The sequence below is a fragment of the Nicotiana tabacum genome, chromosome 19 (assembly GCF_000715075.1).
Source record: "Nicotiana tabacum cultivar K326 chromosome 19, ASM71507v2, whole genome shotgun sequence".
NCBI lineage: Eukaryota > Viridiplantae > Streptophyta > Magnoliopsida > Solanales > Solanaceae > Nicotiana > Nicotiana tabacum.
This window is the reverse complement of record NC_134098.1, coordinates 133,500,040-133,528,033: the sequence shown is the minus strand read 5'-3', so window position 1 is coordinate 133,528,033 and position 27,994 is coordinate 133,500,040. Positions and strand designations below refer to the sequence as shown.

The following is a 27,994-nucleotide window of genomic DNA, read 5'->3' as shown; positions in this document are numbered from 1 at the left end:
ATCTTAGAAGCTCATGATTTGTGCTACGAGTCCTTGGAAAATGTATAAGATTCAGATATTTTCTTTTACTTAATTATCTTATTGAATTTCATAGGAAGTAGATAGAGGTTAATTGGCTTACCTAGCGGGTTGGGTTAGGTGCCATCACGACTAGTTGGATTTTGAGTTGTGACAGTTAGACCGATAGCTGATAATAGCAAATGTTTACTCATAGAAATAGCCGGACTTAATCATTGGATGAACCCAATGCGTTGAAGTCGGACGTTCATTTATATGGGTGCAAAAATAACTATATGTAGATTTAGATTAGCGTTAATGCTTTGATAAAAGTGTTTAAGCATATAATCAATTATTCTATTCTATTCTAGTGTGCAACGAAGTAAATAGCTACAAACAGTCTAATGAGCCTGCATGATTTTAACGAAGTGAAATTTCTGTATTTCTTTCATTGAATTAGGTAAAAAGATAAAGACTCGTCGCGTACAAGATATGTATAAATATTCAAAATGAAATGTCAATCATATTCATGGCTAAGTTCTCCAACATCAGATATTCCACTTGATCTCCTAAGCAATTCATCTTACTGGTTCCATTCCCTGCATTTTCAAACTCACAACATTAGAATAATGCTATACTAAATCTACAAGGTTAACGTCTAATTCTCCTCCTTCCATTGCCATTGGATTAATCAAACTTAATAGGTCGTTTGGAAAAAAGCTTGTCCTCATTTAAGCTAAATTTTGTTTAAAGGACTTAGCTTATATAATTGTCAGTGTAAAAATATTATACTATTAGCGTGATTTAATCTACTAATATATTGTAACAAATTATTTATTGTACTTCTCCAGTGACCAATTCAACTTATTATACACATTTACAAGTAATTACCTTTGGGTAACATAATACTATATATAAAAATCATTTTAAACTGATGTTATACCCCATTTTAACACGGGTGAAACTAGAATATAACATATTGGTAATTCTGAAGGTTTAATTAATTAAAGAGAGTTGTCACCTAATTCGTTTAAAAGTAAATTTGGACACCAATTTTAACTAAGTAGTGCTTAAAGTTACTCTGTTTTTATGGTCTTCTTAACCTTAGAAATTCTAGATAAGTATTCTAAATATCTTGAAAGGAAGGTTTTTATAGCACCTTTTATAATCCGTTAGTTACGGTTAACCCGCCAAACTTTAGGTTAGTTTATGGCTAAAAACGTGACTCCAGACAGAATCTCAACGGACTAGGACAGACTTTTAAAAGAAATCAAATTTCAAATCCAAATCTGAATATCTTGAATTAGCAAAATATGCTTAGGTTTCAAAATAGGCTAAAACGTTTCACGTTGGATTGAAATTTTATTGACACGTTGTCACGTCCTTAGTCGTTAATTAAGTACACGTGCGGCACTTGACAATTTGCTCATGTTCTTGCTATGCCAAATCAGGCTTAATACAATCAAGATCGCTAAGAGAATGGTAGAAAGAACACAAGAGAATTGTTAAAGAAAGCTTTGTATTAGAGAGAACTTAAATTGTTTGCTTGGTGAAATACAAATGAATGGCCCCCTTTATATACTAGTCTCCTATGGGCTAGTGTGTAAATATTATTTGTTACACAAGTCCTTAATATTTACAAGATAAGGATTTTCTCTAGATTTCTCTACAAGCCTACAAGATTCCAAGGACTTTCCTAGTAAATCCATAGGGATCTAGGGTCTTCCAAAGGAAATGTCCATACTTCTCGAGAATTTTCTCACAAATGCTAGCCTTCCTCCTATGTAAGCTTTCACATGGCATTAATATATGCCAAATGGCGCCTATGTGGCATGATGACATGGCGGTTCATCACTCTCTCCCCCACCTAATGTTGCGACGACCGCGGCGCAATGTTGCTGCATAAACTCTCGGATCTTACCTTTGAATTGCCATAAGTCTTCATATCGTTCCCATGTGGCCTCCTCCGGTGATTGCCCTTCCAATGGATGAGGAACATAGCGGTGGCTTTTTGCTCTTGTTTTCGCCTGGCCTGGTAATCCATGATAGCCTCGATTTCCCTATCATGCGATGAGGTGATAGTCATAGGCGCTCGACTTGATTGGCCCCTACTCGGATCATCCTTATCTTCATGATATGGCTTAAGCATGATGGCATGGAAGACGGGGTAGATCTTTAGATACGATGGCATGTCAAGCTTGTATGAGATCTTGCCTACCTTGGCGACTATCTTAAATGGCCCCTCATACTTGCGAATCAGATTCTGATGCATGCCTTGTAGTGCCTTAAACTGTCTTGGGTTAAACTTCACCATGACCATGTCCCCAACTCTATAGTCCGTGGGACGCCACTTACGATCCGCAAACTTCTTCATCTTTTTAGCTGCCTTATCCAAGTAGGACTTAGCAGTGTCAAGCTGCTCCTCCCATCCTTTGGTCATATGATAAGCCCCCAAACTCTTTCCCTTGAATGCGGCTGGTAATGAATGTGGAGTTTGTGGATGTTGGCATGTGGCTAGCTCAAATGGTGTCCGCCCCGTGGACTCACTCCGCTGCAAGTTATAAGAGAATTGGGCGATGTCTAGAAGCCTTGCCCAATCTTTCTGATGCACGCTTACATAATGCCTCAAGTAGCATTCAAGTAAGGCATTGACCCGTTCCGTTTGTCTATCTGTCTGTGGGTGGAAACTAGTGGAAAATGCAGTTCCGTGCCAAGTATGTCGAATAATTCTCTCCAAAAGTTTCCAGTAAAACGGGGGTCTCGATCACTGATAATATGCCTTGATAAGCCCCAATACTTCACCACATTCTTAAAAAATAGCATGGCGGGTTCCTTGGCAGTGCAACCTGGTGAGGCGGGCATGAAGGTGGCATATTTGGAAAATCTATCCATGACCACCATAATAGTACCATAACCGTCGAACTTCGGTAGGCAAGTGATAAAGTCCATAGTCACGCTGTCCCATGGACGCTCTGCAACTGGTAGTTTCTTGGACGCTCTACAACTAGTAGTGGCTCCAAAAATCCTCCGGGTTTTTGTTGCTCAACCTTGTCCTGTTGACAGACAAGACAAGTCTGCACATAATACTCTATGTCATCTCGCATGCATGGCCAATAGTAGACTGACTCAACCAACGCCCTAGTCCGACGTTGGTACGGATGACCAGCCCACATTGTGTCATGACTCTCCCTTATGATCCGCCGTCTAATGTCTCCAAACTTAGGCGCATAGACCCGCCGACCTGTGGTAAGCAGTAAGAGTAGATAAATACCATAAAGGTCGGGACAGGGGCCCGACATACTAAACAATACATGTCTGAATCATACTGACCAAATAAGCAACTCCGGAGCAAATGGAGCGCACCAACATCTTTTCCTGAGCTGATAGCCTACTTGGATAACTGTCAACCTGTCTATCGGGACCTGCGGGCATGAAACGCGGCGTCCCCAGGCGAAAGGTACGTCAGTACAAATAAAGTATCGAGTCTGTAAGGCATGACAGTAGTATATAAAAGACATGAAAGAAACATGGAGTAAATAACTCAATCTGTAATTCTGAATAGCTCTGTAAATCATGAAAATTTATAATGTCATGCATGTGCGTATAAATGTCATACCATGCATAGGCATATGCGTACATAACATCATATCATCTCAGCCACTGTGGGCAAAATCATCAACGTATACTAGCTGATCAGGTGGTGGTGCATATATAACGTCGTAACCTTTTTCCATATCCCATATACATATAATATATGCGTATATAACGCCTTCTGGTCATGGGTCAATGTACATCTATAAATGCATGAAATGCATAAGAAATACGTTAATAAGATTTCTCGAATATCATAAAATCAGTATGCCTTTCGGACAAACTTTATCAAATACGTATTTTTCTGAGATCCATGAATAGAGGATATAATAATAATTCACATGGAGAATCAAGAATATAGAGAGGCGATATAGCGAATAGAGGATATAATAATAATTCAAAAACCAGTCCACTACAAGTCAAATAACTCGAACTCACGGCTTTCGATCACCGTCCCGTGAGTTCTAACTATTAGAAAATGAATTTATCAACATTCCTTGATATTTAAACACTTAAATACATAAATTAGGAATTTTAGTAACTATTAAATACATTCCAAAACTCAAACTACAAAGAAAAAGAGAGGCGATATAGCGATACTTACGTCGTAGGGATCGTTCTGATGTTATCGCTTCTCGATTTCGTACCCGGATGTTAGTATTATTTGAAGCACTATTAGAGAGCTCAAGGACCGTTTTACTTTATGGTGTCCTCTAGTAAGATTCTATGTAAAACTGAAGAGAGAGAGAGAGAGAGAGAGAGAGAGAGAGAGAGAGAGAGAGAGAGAGATGAGTTAAAACATATCTATCAACTTTTGAAAAGTCAAAGAGGTGCTAGCTTGGCACCCTCTCATTCGCCCATCTTCCGACGCTTATATCTTTTTATCCGGATGTCGTATGAACAAACGGTTAAGAGCGTTGGAAACTTCATTCCAAGACCTTCAATATTGTATATAATATGTCCCAAAAATACCTAATATAGCACACAAAGTTTATTTCTCAAAAAGCTCTGTTATAGGGCAAATTCTTAGTTGGTTTTTCCGCAACTTTAATCCGATTTTTCCCAAACTTTATATGTTTCATCCAAACATAATATATAGTCATATTATGACTTTAAAATCATTTAAATCATGATTAACAAGTCTCATATTCATTATCCTTCACCTTGGGACGCACAGGGTGTAACAATCTTCCCCCTTTAGAAACATTCGTCCTCGAATGTTAAACTACGAGATATTTATAGACATTTTGGCAGAGTCTCCTCTGTAACGGTACTACTACCAAATTGTCACACAGAAAACCCAAAAATACAAAGCCACACAGGGCTTCAATCATCAATAACACCAATGGCCTCACACGACCAGTAACAATAACTAACATAAGAATCAAGTACCATATACGTACCTAAAGGTTGTGATGTCTTAGTCTGATCCTCCTCCGGAAGTGGAAACAAGCGAGGATACCTAGTCTTCATCTCTTCTTCATCTTTCCAAGTCATCTCATCCCCATTATTGTTAATCCAAAGTACTTTAACTAAAGCTACATCCTTAGTCCTTAATATCCGAACTTGTCTATCTAGTATAGCAATGGGAGATTCCTCATATGATAGCTACTCTGTAACCTGAACATCGTCAACTGGAATGACTTCAGAGGGATCTCCAATACACCTACGGAGCATAGACACATGAAATACTAGATGTACATACTCCAATTTGGAAGGCAGGTCTAACTCATATACTACTAGGCCTACTCAGCGTATAATCTTATAAGGTCCAATGTACCGAGGTCTAAGCTTTCCTTTCTTACCGAATCTCATAACGCCTTTCATCGGTGATACCTTTAGGAATACCCAGTCATCTACCTGAAACTCCAAGTCTCATCGTCGATTATCTGCATAGGACTTTTGATGACTTTGAGCTGCTAATAGCCTTTCCTGTATAAGCTTAATCTTCTCAACTGCCTGTTGTACCAACTCTGGTCCTACTAACTTAGTTTCCCCAATCTCGAACCATCTGATAGGTGACCTACACTTCCGTCCTTAAAAAGCTTCGTATGGAGCCATCTGAATGCTGGAATGATAACTATTATTATATGAGAACTCAATAAGTGGAAGATGATCATCCCCCAGCTACCCCTGAAGTCCATCACATAAGCCCGTAGCATATCCTCCAGTGTCTGAATAGTACGCTCAGCCTGACCGTCTGTCTAGGGATGAAATGTTGTACTAAGACTTACCTGAGTCCCCAATCCTTTTGTAAGGACCTCCAGAAATTTACTGTAAATTGAGCACCTCTATCTGAGATAATAGATATAGGGACACCATGAAGTCGTACTATCTCCCTAATTTAAAGCCTTGCATAATCCTCTGATGAATAAGTAGTCCTGACAAACAGAAAATGGGTTGCTTTTGTAAGTTTATCGACAATAACCCATATTGAATCGAACTTATGTTGGGTACGAGGTAAGCCTATGATGAAATCCATATTAATCACTTCCCATTTCCAAGTCGGAACCTCTATAGCCTACAATAATCCACCGAGTTTCTAATGCTCAATCTTAACCTGCTGACAATTAGGGCACTGAGCAACAAACCCTGCTATATCTTTCTTCATTCCATCCCACCAGTATATTCCCCTAATATCATGATACAACTTCGTCGCTCCTGGATGAATAGAATAACGAGAATAGTGAGCTTCTCCCATAACCTGCTGGCGCAACCCTGCCACATTAGAACACATAATCGACCTCGATATATGAGGACTCCATCTCCTGTAATCTCAAATGGTGTATTCTCCTTTTGAGGGGATGTATCTCTGTAATGAGCTAGCACGAGATCCTCATACTGGCGTTCCTTCACTTCAGTTACTAAAGAGGATGTTGTCATGTCCTGAATAGTAACTCCGGTATCACCTGAGTCTAGTAATCGAACTCCAAGACTAGCTAGCTGATGAATCTCATAGGCTATCCCACACTTCTCTGGCTGTAAATATGACAGGCTACCCATAGATCTACAGTTGAAGGCGTCGGCTACTACATTCGCCTTCCCTGGATGGTATACAATATCAGCGCCATAGTCTTTCAGTAGCTCCAACCATCTCCTTTGGTGTAAATTCAATTCCTTTTTATTGAAGATATATTGAAGGCGCTTATGATCCTTATAGATATTAACATGAATGCCATACAAATAGTTCCTCCACATCTTTAGTGCATGAATCACCGCGGCTAACTCTAAATCGTGGGTCGGATAATTCTTCTCGTTCTTTCTTAGTTGTCTTTAAACATAAGCAATTACTTTTCATGGCCGTTCTGCCACATGTTGCATGAATACATGGCTTATCTCATTGTCCACAAATACTAGAATTTCCTATAACTCATATGATCTCAAATATCATCTTTTGATTTTTTTATCCCGTTCATTAGCCACGATAGGTCCCACTTTCTTATGGAGTGCATACAATGTTGTTGTAAGACTGTTGTTACAAGACCATTTCTTCCTTATATCACTATGCTTAAGTTGGAGCCTTCTTCCTTATTCCCTCAGCTAGTCTTTCTTTGTAGTACTTAAGAGAGACCATTTGACTCATGTAAAGTTGCGAGCTTATTACATCGTATACCCGAAAGGATTTTTGACTTTCTTACTCACCTATAATTATCCTTAACTACTTACCTCCGCGCCCTTGTGCTCGTAAGGTTGATTCTGAACTAAAATATTTGACTATCTTCTCAGTGGCACCATTTTTTTTTCATAATACTTATACGATACCTATAATTACCCCAACTCCTATTTGAATATTTCTCAAGGGTTACGACATCATATCTGCGGGACTGGATTCACTATGTTGGGGTTCACTACGTTTATCTTGTACGATCTGCTGATTTGTCTATATCCTCTTGTCTAGCCATGACTAGGCTCTTCCTGAATCAACTACTAACTACTCGTTAGTCCATTCTCATATCTATATTTTGCGTAATGTCTCTTGGGTTATATCCTTTGTCTTAACTTACCCCGCATACTGGCTCCTTATGTATCAAGTGTTCGTTTGCACTTATATATCAATAAAATCTAGTGATGGAGCCCTTACTACCTCTCCCCGTCATCATGCTTACATAATATTTTGGAGTCATATCATATCCGTAGGATTTGAATAAATGCAATCTCATTCCTTTCGCCTTTTTGCCACATTCTTGCTTTACTATTCCATAGTTACCTTAACCACATAACTCCGACTTAATACCATATCACACCATTTTCCCCCCTTTAGGGGAGTACTAACATTTATTGCTATGAAGATTTACCTATAAATGTTTCACCTCTTCATATTTGGCGTCTTTTCATATCTTCACGGACTCTTACTTGCCTTGCAGTAACCCTTCTATACCAGGGATAATTTAATTTCTTACACACAAAGGTGACACCTAGTATAACTGGCAGACTTAGTCTCTTAAGCTTAACTCTGCTCACAGCACTTGTTTTAGGGAAACGTCTTCCTGAATGACCTTTAAAAGTTATTCTTCTGTTGTCCATTCAATTATCGCCCGGAACGCGATCTCTGAAATTCTCACGATGTCAACTATTATCAAATCCTTCGGTCTCGAATTCATGTTTAGTTTATCTTATTCACAAGCCCATACTAATTTCTATTACTCCGGGGGTCTAACTTTTCCTTCTGGTAATAACGTATGAGTCACCAAATTATTTCTCGAAATGGGGACATGACCTTATGGCTTATACTCTTTTATTGTCTCAAGGCATGTAACTTCTTGTCTTTTCCTTCACTTGACTATAGAATCTGTAGTCCAGTCATATTTTGATTTACCGTTATCATCCATTTATCACATCTTACTCATAATGCTTCATTTACTTTCTTCTTATTCTCCTGCTAATATTTCTGTCTATCACCTTATTATGAAAACTTCTTCAAAACATTCTTTCACTTTTAGCCCCCCATGATTCAACTCACTGGCTCTTCGGGTCATCTAACACTCTCTATTTACTAGGTACGAGAGCCATACAAAGGTAAATATTTATCCCTTCTAGGATTCCAATACCAATCTTCTGAAATTTTTGAACATTCTAGTATTCATATCTGATTGTACTATTCTAGAGTGCACCATCTGAGTGTCGCACAAGGAGAACCATTACCACGCTTGCAATATCTCTCAGAAATGTGAGCTAATGATAATAATCCATCCACAATTTTGGGTTACTCTAACTCCAGCTGGATGCTGATATCCCATCCTTCTCTTAAATTATATTTGTTAGCTCCCACAGGGCATAACTGAAATGGGTGTTGTCAACTGAATATATCTTTGTTATTGTTAAAAGTAACTCAGAATGCTTATATTTCTCTGCCTGAATTGTAAATACAGATAATCTTCACTAACTGCGTACCTCGTATCCTTCTTCACCTAGCTTCTTTTACTTGTTGAAACTTGTATCTACCTTCTGATTCTCTCGTTGCTTTTTACCATAGGGGTAGATAGATATTCATGCCTTAGGGCTCCTTATCAAGAGGCTCACACGTCATAGTACACACATATCTATGAAGGCCTTAAATTTACTCATCATAAGCATGACGCAAAATAGAGTTCCTCTGACTCAACTCTTCCACAGCCACCTTCAATCTCTTACCAACTGTCTTTCTGGATGTAGATGTCATTGTATAATGAATAAAATAGAATTTAGGAATATGAATTTCTTACAACTGAGCAGACCACACGATCTAGAGTAAGAAGAAAGAGTACAATCCTAAATGTCCTGTAGCCTCCTGCTTATAAGTGTGGTGCACAACACACCCATAAACAAGACTCTACTAGACACGGCTTGTAGACTCCCTAGGACAGAACTGCTCTGATATCACTTCTGTCACGACCTAAACCGATGGGCCACGACGAGCACCCGGTACCTTACTCAACCGAGTACCAACGAAACGTATCTTTTGTATCATACTATCATAGGTAAATGAGCCGAAGAGGCTGTCGTGAGATAAGTAGAATAAAATATGAAATACCAACTTGGGCCTATAAGACCAAAATAATCATTCGTATACTAAACATAGGCCGACAAGGCCATACAATCTTTTACGTATATGACATATGTCTACAAGCCTCTAAGAGTAGATAAATACCATAAAGGTTGGGACAGGGGCCCGCCATACTAAACAATACATGTCTGAATCATACTGACCAAATAAGCAACTTCGGAGCAAATGGGGCGCACCAACATCTTTCCCTGAGCTGATAGCCTGCTTGGATAACTCTCAACCTGTCTATCGGGACCTGCGGGCATAAAACGCGGCGTCCCCAGGAAAAAGGTACGTTAGTACAAATAAAGTACCGAGTCTGTAAGGCATGACAGTAGTATATAAAAGGCATGAAAGAAACATGGAGTAAAGAACTCAATCTGTAATTCTGAATAGCTCTGTAAATCATGAAAATTTGTAATGTCATGCATGTGCGTATAAATGTCATACCATGCATAGGTATATGCGTACATAACATCATATCATCTCAGCCACTGTGGGCAAAATCATCAACGTATACTAGCTGATCAGGTGGTGGTGCGTATATAACGTCGTAACCTTTTTCCATATCCCATATACATATAATATATGCGTATATAACGCCTTCTGGTCATGGGTCAATGTACATCTATAAATGCATGAAATGCATAAGAAATACGTTAATAAGATTTCTCGAATATCATAAAATCAGTATGCCTTTCGGACAAACTTTATCAAATACGTATTTTTCTGAGATCCATGAATAGAGGATATAATAATAATTCACATGGAGAATCAAGAATATAGAGAGGCGATATAGCGAATAGAGGATATAATAATAATTCAAAAACCAGTCCACTACAAGTCAAATAACTCGAACTCACGGCTTTCGATCACCGTCCCGTGAGTTCTAACTATTAGGAAATGAATTTATCAACATTCCTTGATATTTAAACACTTAAAAACATAAATTAGGAATTTTAGTAACTATTAAATACATTCCAAAACTCAAACTACAAAGAAAAAGAGAGGCGATATAGCGATACTTACGTCGTAGGGATCGTTCTGATGTTATCGCTTCTCGATTTCGTACCCGGATGTTAGTATTATTTGAAGCACTATTAGAGAGCTCAAGGACCGTTTTACTTTATGGTGTCCTCTAGTAAGATTCTATGTAAAACTGAAGAGAGAGAGAGAGAGAGAGAGAGAGAGAGAGAGAGAGACGAGTTAAAACATATCTATCAACTTTTGAAAAGTCAAAGAGGTGCTAGCTTGGCACCCTCTCATTCGCCCATCTTCCGACGCTTATATCTTTTTATCCGGATGTGGTATGAACGAACGGTTAAGAGCGTTGGAAACTTCATTCCAAGACATTCGATTTTGTATATAATATGTCCCAAAAAGACCTCATATAGCACATGAAATTTATTTTTCAAAAAGCTCTGTTATAGGGCAAATTCTTAGTTGGTTTTTCCGCAACTTTAATCCGATTTTTCCCAAACTTTATATGTTTTATCCAAACATCATATATAGTCATATTATGACTTTAAACTCATTTAAATCATGATTAACAAGTCTCATATTCATTATACGTCACCTTGGGACGCACATGGTGTAACAACCAACCACTCAAAGGCTCTATATCTCGTCACACATGCTGTCTTCGGCTTATCCCCTTCTGCAATGCGAACCTGGTAGTAGCCCTTGCGAAGATCCACCTTGGTAAAGTACTTGGCTTGCCCAAGTTTATCAAACAAGTTGGCAATGAGCGGGATTGGGTACTTATTATTCACTGTGGCCTTATTAAGTGCCTGGTAGTCTATGCACAAACGCAGCGATCCATCCTTCTTCTTCTGGAACAATACCGGTGCGCCGAAAGGTGCCTTTGATGGGCGAATGTGACCAGCATCTAGCAGCTCTTTCAATTGTTTCCTGAGCTCCTCTAGCTTGGGCGGTGCCATACGATATGGGGAAAATGCGGGTGGCTTAGCCCCTGGCTCCAACTCAATCTTGTGATCCACCTCTCGCCTAGGCGGAAAGTGCTTAGGCAACTCCTCGGGCATGACATCTTTGTTTTTCTCAAGTAACTTCTCTATGCAAGGTGGTAGTGTCTCTTGAAAACTCTTGTCTTCCTCTAGACTTGCGATGGTTGCCACGAACGTCGGCTCCCCCTTCTTGATCCCCTTTACAACCTGCATAGCTGAGAGTTGTGCTTGGCTCTGTCCGTGTGGCATAGACACTGTAGGTACCATGCAAGCTCCTTCTCGCTCTATAACCAAGAGATGTTCGAGGTAGGGGTCGATCAAAGTATGACAATGTCTAAAGAACTCTTGCCCCAATATGATGTCAAAGATATTCATAGCGGTTACGGTAAAGTTTGTCATACCTTTCCAAGTTCCCAATTTGACACCAACTCCATTAGCTACCCCCCGAGCATTCTGTACCTCGGCATTCACAGCTTCAATTCTAGTCTTTTTGCGGCAGCCTCAGTCACGAAATTATGAGTTGCTCCAGTATCCACCATTGCACGAGCAGGCTTGTTGTTGATGGTGAGATCCACGTACTGATTGCCATTCTCGGTAGGTTGGACAGATTGCTTCGTGACAGCACCGCATAAACCGATCATACCCAATTGTGCAGCTCCCGAACTCTCTCCTTGCGACTGCTCCTCCCGTTCACGGACCATGGTGCTGAGGCTCTTTAGGTCGGGACAATTCCTGAAGTTGTGCGGCCCTCCGCATATGTAACATCCCTTCTTCTTGGTCAGTGCCTTCTTCTCGGCGTAACCCTGATGGCTACTCGACCTTTTGGAATCTTGAGTCTTGTAGTATTGTTGTTGTATCTCCTTGCCTTTGCCACGGTCTCCCCCGCCTTTGACATTGTTAACCTTTGATTCTCTGCCTTTGCCTTTGTCATGCCTGAAATCCATCAATGATTTAGCCTCCACTATGGCTTGGTCTATATCTGCGACTTGTCGACGTTGCAACTCCTACTTAGCCCAATTTTGTAACTCGTCCATGAAGTGGAACTGCAAGTCACCATTGGTCAGGTTGGGGATTTGAAGCATAAGGGTAGTGAACTCCTTGACATAGACACGTATGCTCCCCGTTTGCTTCAACTCCCTAAGCTTGCGCCTAGCTTCGTACAAGACATTGTTTGGAAAGAATTGTCGCTTAAACTCGGCTTTGAACTGATCCCACGTGCTAATAGTACATAGACCTTTTTATCCACGTCAGCCATCTTCCTTCTCCACCATAGCATGGTAGTTTCTGAGAGGTACAACACTACAGTGTTGTTGATCATGGCCTCGTTCTCCCTTACTTTTTCGTGCTTGAAGTAGTTCTCCAAGTGCCAAAGGAAGTTTTCCACTTCTTGTGCATCACGAACACCTTTGAACATCGGGGGTTTGGGAGCCTCGATCTTGGCCTCTCTCATGACCACAACATTGTTGGCTACCTCGGTCACGCTAGCATTAACATGCTCCTCGAGTGACTCAATCTTTGCCTTCATAGCATCGATAGTACTCAAAGCCTCCATGAGTCTGCAATCTAAGGTAGTGATGGTTTGCCTTAGTTCCATCTCGGTCTGTGTACGTCCCTCCAAGTCATTTCGGACACTCTCAAACTCTTCAAGAGTGTGCCCCTCAAGAACGCTAAGGGTGCCTTCCACCTTCCCCAAGCGTTGGCCAAAGATCTCTACGGCATCCATCCCCGCGTTCATATTCATCACCCACTCTTTACCGAGCGAGACGTCCTCGGGCAGGACCTCCACTTCATCCTCGCTCGCCTCAGTGGCAGATGGTTCTTGAGATGTAAGCCCTTCGTTTCATACAACCTCAGGTGGCACCTCCTGGCTCTTGTTGGTGGCATTTTTCTTTTTGTTACGGCCACTCTTGCCAACAGCATCCTGGATGACGTTAGCTTAGGTGCTGACAGCGTTAATTTCTCCGTCGTTCGCCATTCCCTTAGTTGCAACCTTTGCTCTGATACCACGTTGTCACATCCTTAGTCGTTAAATAAGTACATGTACGGCACTTGACAATTTGCTCACGTTCTTGCTATGCCAAGTCAACCTTACTACACTTAAGATCGCTAAGAGAAGCTTTGTATTAGAGAGAACTTGAATTGTTTGTTTGGTGAAATACAAATGAATGACCCCCTTTATATACTAGTCTCTTAGGGGCTAGTGTGTAAATATTATTTGTTACACAAGTCCTTAATATTTACAAGATGCTTTCTCTATAATTCTCTACAAGCCTAGAAGATTGTAAGGACTTTTCTAGCAAATCCATAGGGATCTAGGGTCTTCCAAAGGAAATGTCCATACTTCTCGAAAATCTTCTCACAAATGCTAACCTTCCTCTTATGTAAGCTTCCACATAGCATTAATATATGCCAAATGGCACCTACGTGGCATGATGACATGACGGTTCATCACACTAAACTTGAGAGAAAAAGAGTCTTTTTTTACTTGGGAAATGGATCAAAGTTCCGAAGTAGTTTAGTTAAATATCCAACTCAAATTTATCAAACACCTTATCGTTAAGAAAACGTCATTTTGAGTAAAGAGTCAATTGATTTGAAAATATGTTCAAATTCTGTCTTAGCTTATAAAAATACTTTCTCAAAGTTTAAAAAAAAGAATAAAGACTCAATTGGTAACTATCTCCCCAAAGCTCTGAGTGCATTAAATCCTTTAAGTCCTTTTTTTTTCAACAAAATACTTTGCCAAAACTAAAGCTGTAATTTTAAACGATAAAATTAATCATCAATCATAGGTTCAAATAAAACAAATCACATAGATTAACAACATTGGACAAAGTAGAAAACAAAAGCCGCCATAGGCGACCCCAAGAGATTCGCTTGTTTTTCTCGCTATCCGGTGCTCTAAGGAAGATGGTATGCAATGACTCCATGTAGTGGTGGTGGTAGCGTTGAGTCTCTATGACACTCCACTGCGAGAGACTCGAATTAAGACTCCGTTTGCTCCAGAGTGTACATGCAAAGAAAGGAAAAAATAATTAGGAGTCATCCTTAACAGTAATAGCATATAAAGGCAATAAAAACTAGTATTATACTTCTTTTGATTCATAACAGGGCCTTAGTAGTAAATAAGTCGCTATTTCTTGCAGATATTACTGATGATGATCTGCTTAAGTTAGTTATCCTCTATACTAAAGGTAAACTTAAGGTGAATACATAATGAATGCACATTAAATTATCGGATTCAAAATAAAGAAGATATGCTGTCATACAATCAAGATTTCAGGACTGAGAGGAAAGACTTAAATTTATAATATGTTTAATCCAACAATATATATTCAAGAGTTAGTGATAACCATTAGACAACTTCCATAGTTCGATAAACCTACAGGCGTACTCTTCTATGGTTAAACGAATCCAAACAAAAGACTACAAAGCATTCTATATTACTCAAAACCGATAGTCTTCTACTTTCAGATCAAAAAAAAAAAAAAAAAAGAGTATTCGGTATGGTAGGTTTCGCATACTCATGGTAACTAGACATGAATTCTACTCTCCTAAAATTCTCTGCTAAATAATGGGACCTATATGCATAGTATGTATTTATAAACAAGTAGTTTGACTAGCCTAACCAGAACATAACTTCCAGTAAATAATGGTGTGAATTTATAAATAAAATGAGTCCTAAACATGACATAGGCATTAACTAAATCAAGATTTATATATATTTAGATAAAAAAACAAAACGCTTGACATACGACTTTTAACAAACCCAAGAATCACAGAATGTCATATTAACTTAATGATTTATCAAACACATGACGAATACTTATTTTCATGATATCAAGGACATAGGACATGAATTAATCTCAACTTAAACCAAATCAAAAAGTATTCAAAACTAGCAGATTCGAAAGAAAAGGTAAAGGATGAAAAGAAGAAAACACTGACCACTCAATCTTTTAAAAATACATGGTCATCTTATAAAATGCTTAAAGGCATGGTTCCGGCGGCGGAGCCACATTGAATCAAAGGGTGTCAAGCATACCACTTCGCCGGAAAATTATATTATATTGCTAGGTAAGTTTTTTTATTTTATGTATATTTACTATTTGTTGACTCCACTTGATTTTTCAATATATCTAATTATTTATATTTTGACACCTCTTGATGAAAATTCTGGCTCCGCCACTTATGGTTTCTATACAACTCCTAAAACATGACTCTTATACTTGGATCATAATTCGTGGCTAAAACAGCATGACCCATTTTGTAGAGTAATTTTAGCAAACATGTCTTCTTCACGTTTAGTAAGTAAACAACTAGAACACGACTCACTAAGGAACGTGATTTCTACAGAAGACGAAACAACACATACTTTACATCTAATAACAAAATAAGGGAAGATTAAAGTTTAGAAAGAAAACTGACCTATTGCGGAGCAGCTAACCGAGGCACGGATCTTAGATGCACTATCGAACTCCGATTTCAAGCCCGCTCCTTCCTCTCGGAAAAAAGCAGATTCGACTAAAATAAATGAAGATAATCGACTTTATGCAAGGGTAAATACCCAACAGAAACAGCAGGGTAGTCAAAAGAATGAAGCCTTTCTGAGATGAATAACAGTTGATAGGAAAAGAATGATTTATAGAGGGGAAGAGCGGCGGCTCCGAGTTGTCCCCAAATAGCATCCAAACGCCGGTATTTATAGGTGTAAAATTAGGGTTCTTAGTTTTGGGCGGAATTTTGAAATTGAGTCAAGGCTATTGAACGTTTGAAATTTGAACGTTGATGTTGCAGAAAATTAAATGAGGTGCTTCTTGCCATGGGAGGTCAAAGCAAGGAAGATTATCCCAATTGGAAAAAGACAATGTGATTTGGAAAGTCAAAAAGTTTTTGTGAGGAAAGAGATAGCTCTACACGTGAAGAAAGAGAGGGCTATTCTTTTGGCAACATTTAATGAGGGGTACAAAAGTAATATGCGCTAAAAAGAATAATCTAGAACCAAAGAGTTAGGTTTTGTTGGTCACTTGATCATTCAGCAGGTTGGGTAGAATTGGTGGGCCATTTGGTGGGTTGGGCTTATATTTAGTCAAATTGGGCTGGTTTGGAGGCTTAATGGGTGGGTTAGTTTGGCCGAAACTTGGGCCTAGAGTGCTGAACAATCCCCTTCATCTTTGTATATTTCTACTATATTAGAAGTGCGAGTACATCAGCTGACACAGACACGTCTTCGTCGACGCTTAAGCTTTTATATTTTTACCCCTGTTTTTCAATATTTTTATGTTCATTGCCATCAGAGAAATTTGTAAATAATAGAAATTTCTGGGACATTTTCAAAGCCCACTTATACATATTTTATATGTTGGGTTGATATTAACAGCATTGCACGTGGACATTTACCTCTATGGCCACCGCTTAATGCCAGCTTAAGCTTTTATATTTTTACTCATGTTTTTCAATATTTTTACGTTCATTGCCATCAGAGAAATTTGTAAATAATGGAAATTTCTGGGGCATTTTCAAAGCCCACTTATACATATTTTACATGTCGGGTTGATATTAACAGCATTACAGGTGGACATTTACCTCTATGGCCACCACTTAATAATTTGCTTTTCTCGCTCTTCCCCTGTTTTTCAATATTTTTACGTTCATTGCCATTAGAGAAATTTGTAAATAATGGAAATTTCTGGGGCATTTTCAAAGCCCACTTATACATATTTTACATGTCGGGTTGATATTAACAGCATTACAGGTGGACATTTACCTCTATGGCCACCACTTAATAATTTGCTTTTCTCGCTCTTCGTTTGTCTACAATTACCTTATCTTCTCCTTCTTCATTATTTAATCCTTCATCATTCGATTTTAAACTCTTTGTGTCTAGAACTGAACATCAATTTTACTTTAATAGGGAATTGAGATTTCTACTGCGTGTTTTAACAGATCTTCTTTCTCAGCTTATCTTCAGATTTCTTTCTATCGTAAAGTGATTAATCTACTCCGCTCTCCCTATGTACATCCTCTTTGTTTCCATAGCTAAGTTGGTTAATGTTCTTTGTCTTTGTTTTATATTTTATTGTACCGGTGTACTGGTTATTTATTCGGAAAAAAGTTTAAAATTGATGTCATTTATGGGTGTTGCTGTGTATTCTTCTTCTTATATGCTTTACCTAATTTTTTACTTGCCAAATCTATATGCTTCACCTAATTTTGAGCTGTAAAATTGGAGTTTAAACCTAATTTCTTTGGCTTTTTTCCATTGCTAGGCGTGAAATTCAACTAATCTTTCTCTACTGTGCTTCTTCTCCAATCGTTGTTTTTCTACTAACAAAATCTTCATCTTTTCCATTTTCTAAGCACCCATCGCTGCTGCTCTTCTCCTTTCATTCTCCAACCGTGGTTGCTTCTTCTCAAGCTCTTTTATTTTATTAGTCAGTTGCTCCTTTATTTATTCATCGGTATGAACTCTTATTTTGGGGATATTTCTTTTTTTCACTATGTGTCCTGCTTTATCTATTTTTAAGTTTCTGATTTATATTGTCGTTTGATTTATCTCAGGTTTCTCAAAAACTCTATTTGTTTGTTTTTAATTTTCATTGTGTTCGATGTTTTTTTTCCTCGAAGACGGTGAGCTAAGGGTTTTAGTTTTTTGAGTGGATATGCCAAGTCTTTCATATTCAAGGTTTTCCTTAATTTTCTAGGATTCTTCAAGAACTTTAGGTTTATGGATATTTAAGTAGTTTTTATTTTATTCTGCACAAGTCTATTATCCTTTCAATCTTTGGTCTCAGCAGAAGAAATACCGGTCATAATCAAACAACTATTGGCAAGGGGATCCAGACCTGATAGCTTAACATTAATTAGGTATAGACTAATTGAACGTTTTTTTGATTTTTATACAACTATTAATTAGGTTGTATTCCTCTATGCGCTCTCACACATACCTCTATCAGTATGGCGCAAAGGAGCAACTATGTGTGTGTAAAGTAATATTTTAGAAATTATTTTACTCAAGGATACTACTTTCCCAAGTCATTTTCCCGATTTGGTGGAACACAAAGTGAATAGTATACCAGCTTCATTGATAATCACAAATTAGTAAACAATGGAGATGATATTCAAATGTTACAGGAGTAAACGATACAGAATTAGAGCAGAGCGGAAATAACTTTCAAAACTTTTACAAGTACAAGCTAGAAATAGTTTTCCTGGTGAAATGAATTCCCTATCAGAGTGGAAGCTTTCTTTGTACTCATACTTGCAATGCGCTTCATGGAATAACAGTCTTTCTCCAACTAGTTTGCAATTAATATTGAATTTCTCTCATGAATTTTATATCTACTTCTTTTTTGCTTTCTTTATTTGCTACCTCATATTTATAATGTGGGATGGTTTGTTCTTATAATTTTACGGATATCAATATGCAGGTTATATTGATAAAATGAAAGAAAGACTTAGTATCAATGAAATTACACCACTAACTACAGAATGGACTTGCAAAGTTCAGACTGTAGACAAATTTCGGCCGCGATACAGCAGAGATCAGCGAGTTCGTTTTCAGACAATAATTGTCCAGGATGAAAACGTAAGTCAAGTTACAACTATAATTATAACACAACATCTTCTCACTTGTACTCTTCCAATAATTACTGCATTATTGTTCTTAATAATATTAAAGGAGGAATAAATTTGTGTAATACTCTATAGTGACGACATTAGACGATGTGATAACTTATTCGAACTTTTTGAGACGTATTTGATTTCAACTGCCAAGGTTAGAAATCCGCTGCCTTATTCACTACATATCAGCCAATTTTAATGGGTCGTCGATAGATTCACTATTGTGGAGTCTATTCCAAAGAATAATGAAAAGGAGGCATTGTTACCTCCTCCATCGAGACTGAGTACGATTTCGCTCCTCGATGTTGAACAACAGCCTTGCGGTGTTGAATTTGGTATGTTTCAAATTATCATATGCCTTATAACAGCTTAATTTCTTGGAACTCATGGTGAATGCAAATATTTATTTTTTGTTTATAACAACAGATCTATTAGTTGTGGTGGCAAACTGTGGGGCAATGTAATACACCGCTGATCAGACTAAGAGATTTCAAGATGCCATAGTTATGGACAACATGTGAGTCATTTAATCTTCTATTACATAACAAAATCTCTACCTGACACTTATAAATATACAGGAAGAAACCTCTTTTCTTCACTATATGGGAAGACTTGGCAAGCAATGAAGGAACTGAGTTACTCACACAAGTGACGCAACTGTAAGAATACCCTGTTATTCACCCGAAACGGATAGCTACCACAAGATACCATGGTGGTAAGCTTATGAAATTCCTATTTCTACATATGGATAATGCTTCCCCGTTGTTTATTAACAAAATTTGCATATACAATTTTCCGTTTGGTAACAAGATACAAATCGACAATCTTAATCAATCCTTTGTATGTGCAAGCAACTGAATTACGAAATTGGTACAATATAAATTGTGCTTAAAATGTGCCACATCATTATTTAACTAATGTTACTTCTGTGAAAAAATAATTGTCTGACATTTTCCGTGCGAATTACAGGGCAAATGAGAACAAACAAATGCTAATCGAATACACAGTGAAGAGTTCAACGGAGTCAACTTCATCACTTAATCTTATTGCTGTTGACGATGAAATATTATATGTTTAAGCTATTTCTATGCAAACCTCCGTTGTGAGTTCATTAAATTACAAAAGAAAATGCCAAAAAATGCCACATCGTACTCTGCCGTTACGTATCTTTTATACAATATGCATAACAGTTCAATAAATTCTAATATGCTACTGTTCGTGTCGGCCCAGTATGGTTTAAACAATCTAGAGTATAAATTTTTTGAATAAACTCTTACGTTAAAGTTCAACTATAAAAAATCTTCATTGAAGTTTTATATTGTTTGCTTTACAATTAAATTTATTCTGAAATATTTTTTAAAATTTGATCACTATATCACATCCTATTTGTATCCTACGTCATCTTAATATTTGGGAAAGAGGCTATTGATTTAAACAAATCTATTCTAATATTAAACAGAATAGTTTTCAATTTAGTTTTACATAAAATTAGCTAACTATTTTTTACATTTTACCATCACAACACACTGCTCATGAGGTTTTACTAACTATACAACTTTGTATTATTTGGCTGCTGAAAATTATATGCAATTAACAATTGATGATTTAGCAAGTCTCACTGCTTTTGTTATAAACATAAAGCTAACGACTTATTTCATCATTTACATTTTGCAAGCGAAAATTTTTTACGTCCAACGAGAAATTTCGCTACCTGAGCATTTATAACGATTGTATCTACTAGGTTGTTCTAAATGTAACCATCTTGTTTGGAACAAAATAAAAAGAGAGGTTCAATACATAAACTGTTGGCTGCAACGAATGTTAATTCCAAGGTAACAACTACTACTAATAAGGTTATATCATTGACAATATTTGATATTGTATGCCATCTATTGTACCTCAACTAAAATAATTTACAATATACCACATCATAGGTGCCACTTTGAGGTAGAAATTACAGACGAAACTGGCACAATAACAACAATGTCTAAAGGCTTGGGCGAAAGAATATTATCAATGACAGCTGAACAGATATATGATATCGTCAATGTTAAGGTACATACACGTACAACACTACAGTTAACATAAGCCAACAAAGTTAATATAATACTCTCATACTTAACACATAAATGTAAGCTTTGACAAATCCATTATTTTACTATCTCTTTGCAGAATAAGTTATTCCATGTTGCCCATATCAATCGATAACTTGCAGATAAACTGTTCAGAGTTCAGTTACAAAGGTTATCATCCAGAACACCAGATAAAAATGCAGGTTATCTGGTCCTTTTATCATACACTGAAAAACCAAGGTAACAATTGCTACTAATAAGATGATGTATTGACAATGTTTGATACTGTGTGCCATCTATTCTACCTCAACTAAAATAATTTACAACATACCATATCATAGGTTCCACTTTGAGGTAGAATTTACAGACGAAACTGGCACAACTACAGCAACAGTGTCTGAAGGCTTGGCCGAAAGAATGTTGTCCATGAGAGCTGAACAGATATATGATATCGTCAGTGTTAAGGTACATACACGTACAACACTACAGTTAACATAAGACAACAAAGTTAATATAGTACTCTCATGCATAACACATAAACGTAAGCTTTGACAAATTCATTATTTTACTATCTCTTTGCAGAATGAGTTATTCCCTGTTGCCCATATCAATCGACAACTTGCAGATAAACTGTTCAGAGTTTAGCTACAAAGGTCATCATCCAGAACACCAGACAAAAATATAGGTTCTCTGGTCCTTTTATCATACACTGAAAAACCAACCATGTTTCTACCAGAAGAGTCAACATCTATGGCTGGTGCCGAGGGAACTATGAAAGAAGAGCCAATACTTGTGAATGATGTGAAAGGAATTAAGAAACGAAAAAGGGAACCAAGTACTCTACTAAAGCCACACTCAAGGTTAGAAATTCAAATACCTATTTTACCATCTATTAATTTTCTTAAAATGAATATTTTATTTGTACAGTTTTGTCGAGGCAGTGATGTACGCTTAAATGGTATGCGATGTACAAATACATTTTGACAAATCGTACCGATATCTTAACAAGGTTAAGATAGTTGGTCGTCTTAACAAAGTGTTCCAGATTTTTTGCGTAAATAGGTGTCAGTAGTGTGTGCCTATATTTGTGACGACAATTGGTATTACTTTTTGGATATTGGAGCGGCCTCCAGATGTTGTGCAGCGACATCTTATAATTAGGATGCATGTACATTTCCGAAAGTTTATTGCGTTTATCACATGATATTTTCTTTTATACTACTGATGTCTACTCTTACTATTTAACAAAACAAATACACATCTATCATTTACATAATTTTAATTTTAGTTCAGTTATAAAAATCGTTGGCAACATTTAAACACAATTCACTACCACTAAAGTGTTGATAAATAAGATTTTTTTCTTAGCTAAAATATCAGTAAATACTTTAAAGTTTATGTTATATAAACTACGTCATTGTGCGACAGACTATGCATGGGCAACTGCCAGCTAGACTATATTAGAAGTGCAAATTAACAGGTGGGACAAGCGATCACTTTTTCTTCGAATTTAGATACCTTGATTTTTTATTTATATAATATTTGTGTGTTTGTCAAAGCTACATTTTCAGAAAGAAGCTAAAGGCCAAAGAGATTCAACGCATCTTATGATAACCTATGAAGGAGTAGAGATAATGTTCAACAGATTGCCTTTATCTCAGATTTGCTGAGAAAGTAAATTACTTTCTTAAATTATCTTACTACCAAGATTTGTTAGCTATAATTATAATCATATTTATAGGTCTGATAAAAATATTTGCTGAATTTCTACGCTATTCAGAAGAAAAACAATGTTTTAGGTGGATTCATTTGGTCATCTTTTTGCAATATTGGTAACGTCCTTGTATATCATTCTACTATCTCAGATATCTATCGACTTCTCTCCGTGGTTTTTTGTTTTCTCAATATAAGTTCTTTTACTGACGTCTGTATTCTCTTTCAGTTCTCGATTCTCTTCGCAGATTATTTTTGGGCAACAATAATACTTTTGGTGAGATTTTCTTGGTTACCATACTTCTTTTTCTTTTGGATTGCTTTGCTTCTTGCTTTCTCAGTGGTATTTGCTTAACATTTTGATTACAAAGGGGGTAACCTTTCGTGAATGGCTGTGGGTCTCTTTATGTGTGTCCATCTGACTAATTTATAATGCTAAGAATTTTATATTTTCTTCATTAATGGTATCTTGAGTTTATATTGGTAGCAGTGAAAACTCTTTTAAAAAGACTGTTCGAACTCTATCTAAGTTGTTACACCAATAAGAAGCTAATTTTTTTTTACATTCTCAAAGAAATAGCACACTAGAAGAAAATTCATTAGAACAACTCTCGAATTAGGTTTTTCATTGTTTGGTTACCTTCTGGTAATGACTCTAGCGGAAAAATAAATGATAAAACACGCCTTTTTAATATTCAGGAGAGAGGAAAACAAATAGATCTACTTTGGTTAAAGGTGAAATGGGTGACGAGATAACAAAATCAGCAGGTGGACTTGATCAAGTGGCCTTGAAACCTCAAAGCATAACCAAAGATTTGAAGATTATAGGTTCGAAGTGTCACTAAACAACATTGATTATTGATGTTATTGCATTCTGAATTCAGTATTTATATATACTTAAGAGATATTTTAATACATATACAAGGTCCGAGCCAAAAGCCACTAGATTCGACCGAATCCGTAGTTTATATGCTAGCTCCCTCCCTGAGATCTCATAATGCATTTAAAAAGAACTAACAAGTTTTGTGTCATTTTCATTAGTTAGAAGCTACATAGGTTAATTTAAGCTCCAATACTGCAAGGAGATAAATCATGAAGAAATTACAAATACACATAATTAAGCACTAGAACATGACTTTCTAGCAGGAAGCATTAATTTCTGAGTGCAATCAGAAACAACTAATCCTTTATGTTTTTCTTGTTCTTTGTTCTTTTTTATGATTGTTACGAGTTGAATATAGGTAGTTACATATGAGTTAGCAAGTGAATGTTGTGTAGCCTGTGTATATTCTTAATCTATTGCTGACTGCACTATAAGGACCATATAGCCAATCATCCTAAGGTGCCCTATACCATACATTTATATTGTATTTTCCATTATACTATCCTAACGATGTCCCCTTCAAGTAATCAAACTTCCCTGAATTGTAGCTTTATCAATATACTGGTGAGGAGCCACTTAACCACTCAAACGCCACCAAATGAAAAAAGAAAGGAAAAGAAAGAAAACTGCTGCATTATTAAATTCTATGAGGATCCTCTGCAATAAACAATATTGTCGATAACTCCAGCTAATTTAATTTAAATGTCAACCTATAACTCATGACAAATTACATAATTGATTTGTTTTCCTCCTCTTTTTTCTTTCCCTTATACTTTTCTGAAATGGCTTGTTTGTTGTTTATAGGGTATCCAATTGTATTAGCTTTAACAGGTGAATGATGCTAATCTTATTGTACAAGATTCTCCTGAAAATTTGGTCCAGGCACAATTTATACAGCTGGATAATGTTACCAGCAACTTAAGAAAGTTCTACGTTGAGGCGCGTGTACGAATTTAACCCAAACAAGCTCCCAAATATTAGCTCATATTTCGAGTGTCTGTGCCGCCTCTTGGCTCGAATACTTATTTTGTTTCTAAAGCATCGCAGAAGGGTATTACCAAATTCTCTTTCTCCATGTCTTTTCTCTTCACTATAGTACTCTATGAATGACTCAAAGGCATTGCTTGTTAAAGCTTGCAGGAACTACTTCCTCAAATTATTTATATTAAGCTAGCATAGGAATCTAAATATTAAAATCTGTAGATCTTTGATAAATGAACAACTGCTGCATTTTGCCTATATAAACTGAATGACTTCAGCATTGCTTTATTGTTTTCCAGAGAGTACAGCTATTCCACCAAGCTAGCTATACAAAACAATGTATAAGTTTTATTCATATTGGGCCCGGGCGATGCACGAGCTATCCCTACTAGTGGAAGAAAGGTGGATATAACTGAAATAAGGAGAATATTTATTAAAAATAAATTTGAAAGAGGTTTAGGCTAATTGACAAGAGTGGGTTGCTCTAGTGGTGAGCACCCTCCACTTCCAACCAAGAGGTTGTGAGTTCGAGTCACCCCAAGAGCAGGGTGGGAGTTCTTGGAGAGAGGGAGCTGTGTTTCTATCGGAAACAGCCTCTCTACCCTAGGGTAGGGGTAAGGTAGTTCTTGGGGGAGGAAGCCGAGGGTCTATCGGAAACAGCCTCTCTACCTTAGGGTAGGGGTAAGGTATGCGTACACAACACTCTCCTCAGACACCACTAGCGGGATTATATTGGGTTGTTGTTATTGTTGTATTAATACGTTAATATTAATTAAACTATTTAATATGCCGTAAAATAATCATGATATCTAAAATATGCTAAATAACCTATACTAACTGTTAAGCAAAATATCATCAAAAGATTAAATATTTATTAAATGTAGAATTAAAAAAAATATTATTAATTGATTATATAAAATAAAAGTAAATATAATAATAATAATGATAAAAATAACAAAAACTGTAATAGTTTTAATAATAACAACAAATAAGTTAATTTGTGTTAAAAATAATAGAATGCCTATTTTATATTATTAGTAATATTAGAAGCTTAAATAAATAGTTTGGAAGAAAGAAGGGACAAAATTGGATGTCAACACACACACATCATATATAAGTTAATAAAAGTCTTTTTAAGAGATCGGGAGTAGGATACTGAAACAAGAGACATGCATACCGTGAAAAGAATGAGGCATGGTTTGGTTGAAAGTTGGATATTTGTTGAACTTCTTGAGAGGACAAGAGGAAAGCGGAAGAATTGGTATATTTTGGCAATTGCATATCTCAATCATGTTGCCGTCTGGGTCATGGAAGAAGAGTTGATTCACAGTGACTCCATCTTCCTTCATACTTAATAGTTGTTACATATTCAATTTTCAACTCTTCCAATCTTTGAATAATGAGGTCCATATCCGAACATAGGAATGAAACGTGATTGTTTTTTGGGTATATCTTTCCCTTCTTTGATGGTGCGTCTTCTTTTCGTAGCAAATGAACTCTGATTCCGTGGTTGAACAACCTGCAAAAATCAACCCAAAATATATATATATCAGAGATTTATTTTCGTTGTTCTAGTTTTCAAATCTAAGAGGAGCATTAGCGCAACCATGTTTATAAATCAGATTTTAACTTATTCGCACTGATAATGCAAAATAATTTTACAAATGCACTTGTGATAATATCATTTCCAAATACGGGGACAAATGCATATAAAAGCAAACACAAAATATGAATCCATATGGCCATACCAAGCTCCTTCGAAGTCGAAGGAAGAGGGCCTCTGGATGAGAACAAAGCCAAGAACTTGCTCATAGAATTGGACACTTTTAGGAACAGATTTGTAGACATAGGATACAGAGGCGGAGCTAGGATTTAAAGTGTATGGGTTCTAAATTATAAGAAAAGACGATGATCTAAAACTAATATACAATAACAAGCCGACTAAAGAATGAGTATCGATATCTAATATATATTAAAGGTAACGAACCAAACAAACACAATATATGAATATAAACATTATCATTTCAATTGAACTCGGCGACTTGTCATGTTTTGAAAACGATCAATGATCGCATCATTAGGTACACTTTCAAATACTCCATCCTCTATATAACAAACTAAACAATCATTCAAAAAGTCATCACCAATTCTGCTTCGCAAGTCATTTTTAATAAACTTCATTGAGGAAAAAACCCTTTCGACCGTTGCAGTTGTTTACCCGAAAAATCGGATAACGTTGAATTTATGTATGGTTCTAAGGGTAAGTAGATTCCTTTGATCTGAAGATAACAATACACGTATTTATGATGTAAAATAGGAAATGATGAACAAAGATACTTAGTGAGCTTTAGAAAGATAAACACAATGAATTCTTAATCCCAGGGAAGATGTCTTCTATTATAATCTATCTTGCCTTTTATAGCCAAGGATCACTACTTTATCTATAGCAACATAATGGAATAATATTACTAGTGGAGGACCCATGATGGTGTGTCTCCTCCTTAATTCCCGCCAAGATTCTCTCCATTGGTGCGGTTGTAATAACTTTTTGTCTGTGAGCTCGATACCGACTCGAGCTCGGTGTCGGATTGGAACCTCGGCTTTGGTTTCGAGCTTGGTGATCACTTTCGGGCATCGATATTCGGGACCTGTATCGGTCGATGTTACCTCGGTCGATTCGGACGCCCCGAGCTCGACGCCCCCATCTCGGAATTCGTTCGGGTTCTCCATGAAGATACCCCTTGACTGAGATGCCATCCTCGATCGATCTTCATGATCGAGGATCGGTTTTAACCGTATACAGATAGCCCCCTCGTTTCTTGGAAAGGAGATGACGAGAAACGATGTGATTTCCCTAAGGTTCGACCGAATCAACGATGACGTTTCTATCGACTTTGACTATGACGTGCGTGATAGCTGTCCCATCGATTTGGTTTTATCGAGGCATTTAATGTGTGTCAGTCGGTGGTCGGCCACCGCTAGAAACGAATCGCCATGCCTTATAAATAGTTTTCCCATATAATGTTTTCCACTTTTGTGCTTCCTCTTTTCCCAAATTCCCTTTGATTATTTTCTCTACTTCGTTGCTTTAGTGCCGCTTATACCAGAGTTTTGGTGCTATCCCCTCTTTCACATTCCTTTGCGACAT

At 37.1% G+C, this 27,994-nt stretch overlaps 1 pseudogene; it reads right to left on the bottom strand.

Annotated features, from left to right (window-relative positions):
- Positions 1-411: 411 nt before the first annotated feature.
- On the bottom strand, positions 412-27,994 carry LOC142173732 (glyoxylase I 4-like; annotated as a pseudogene).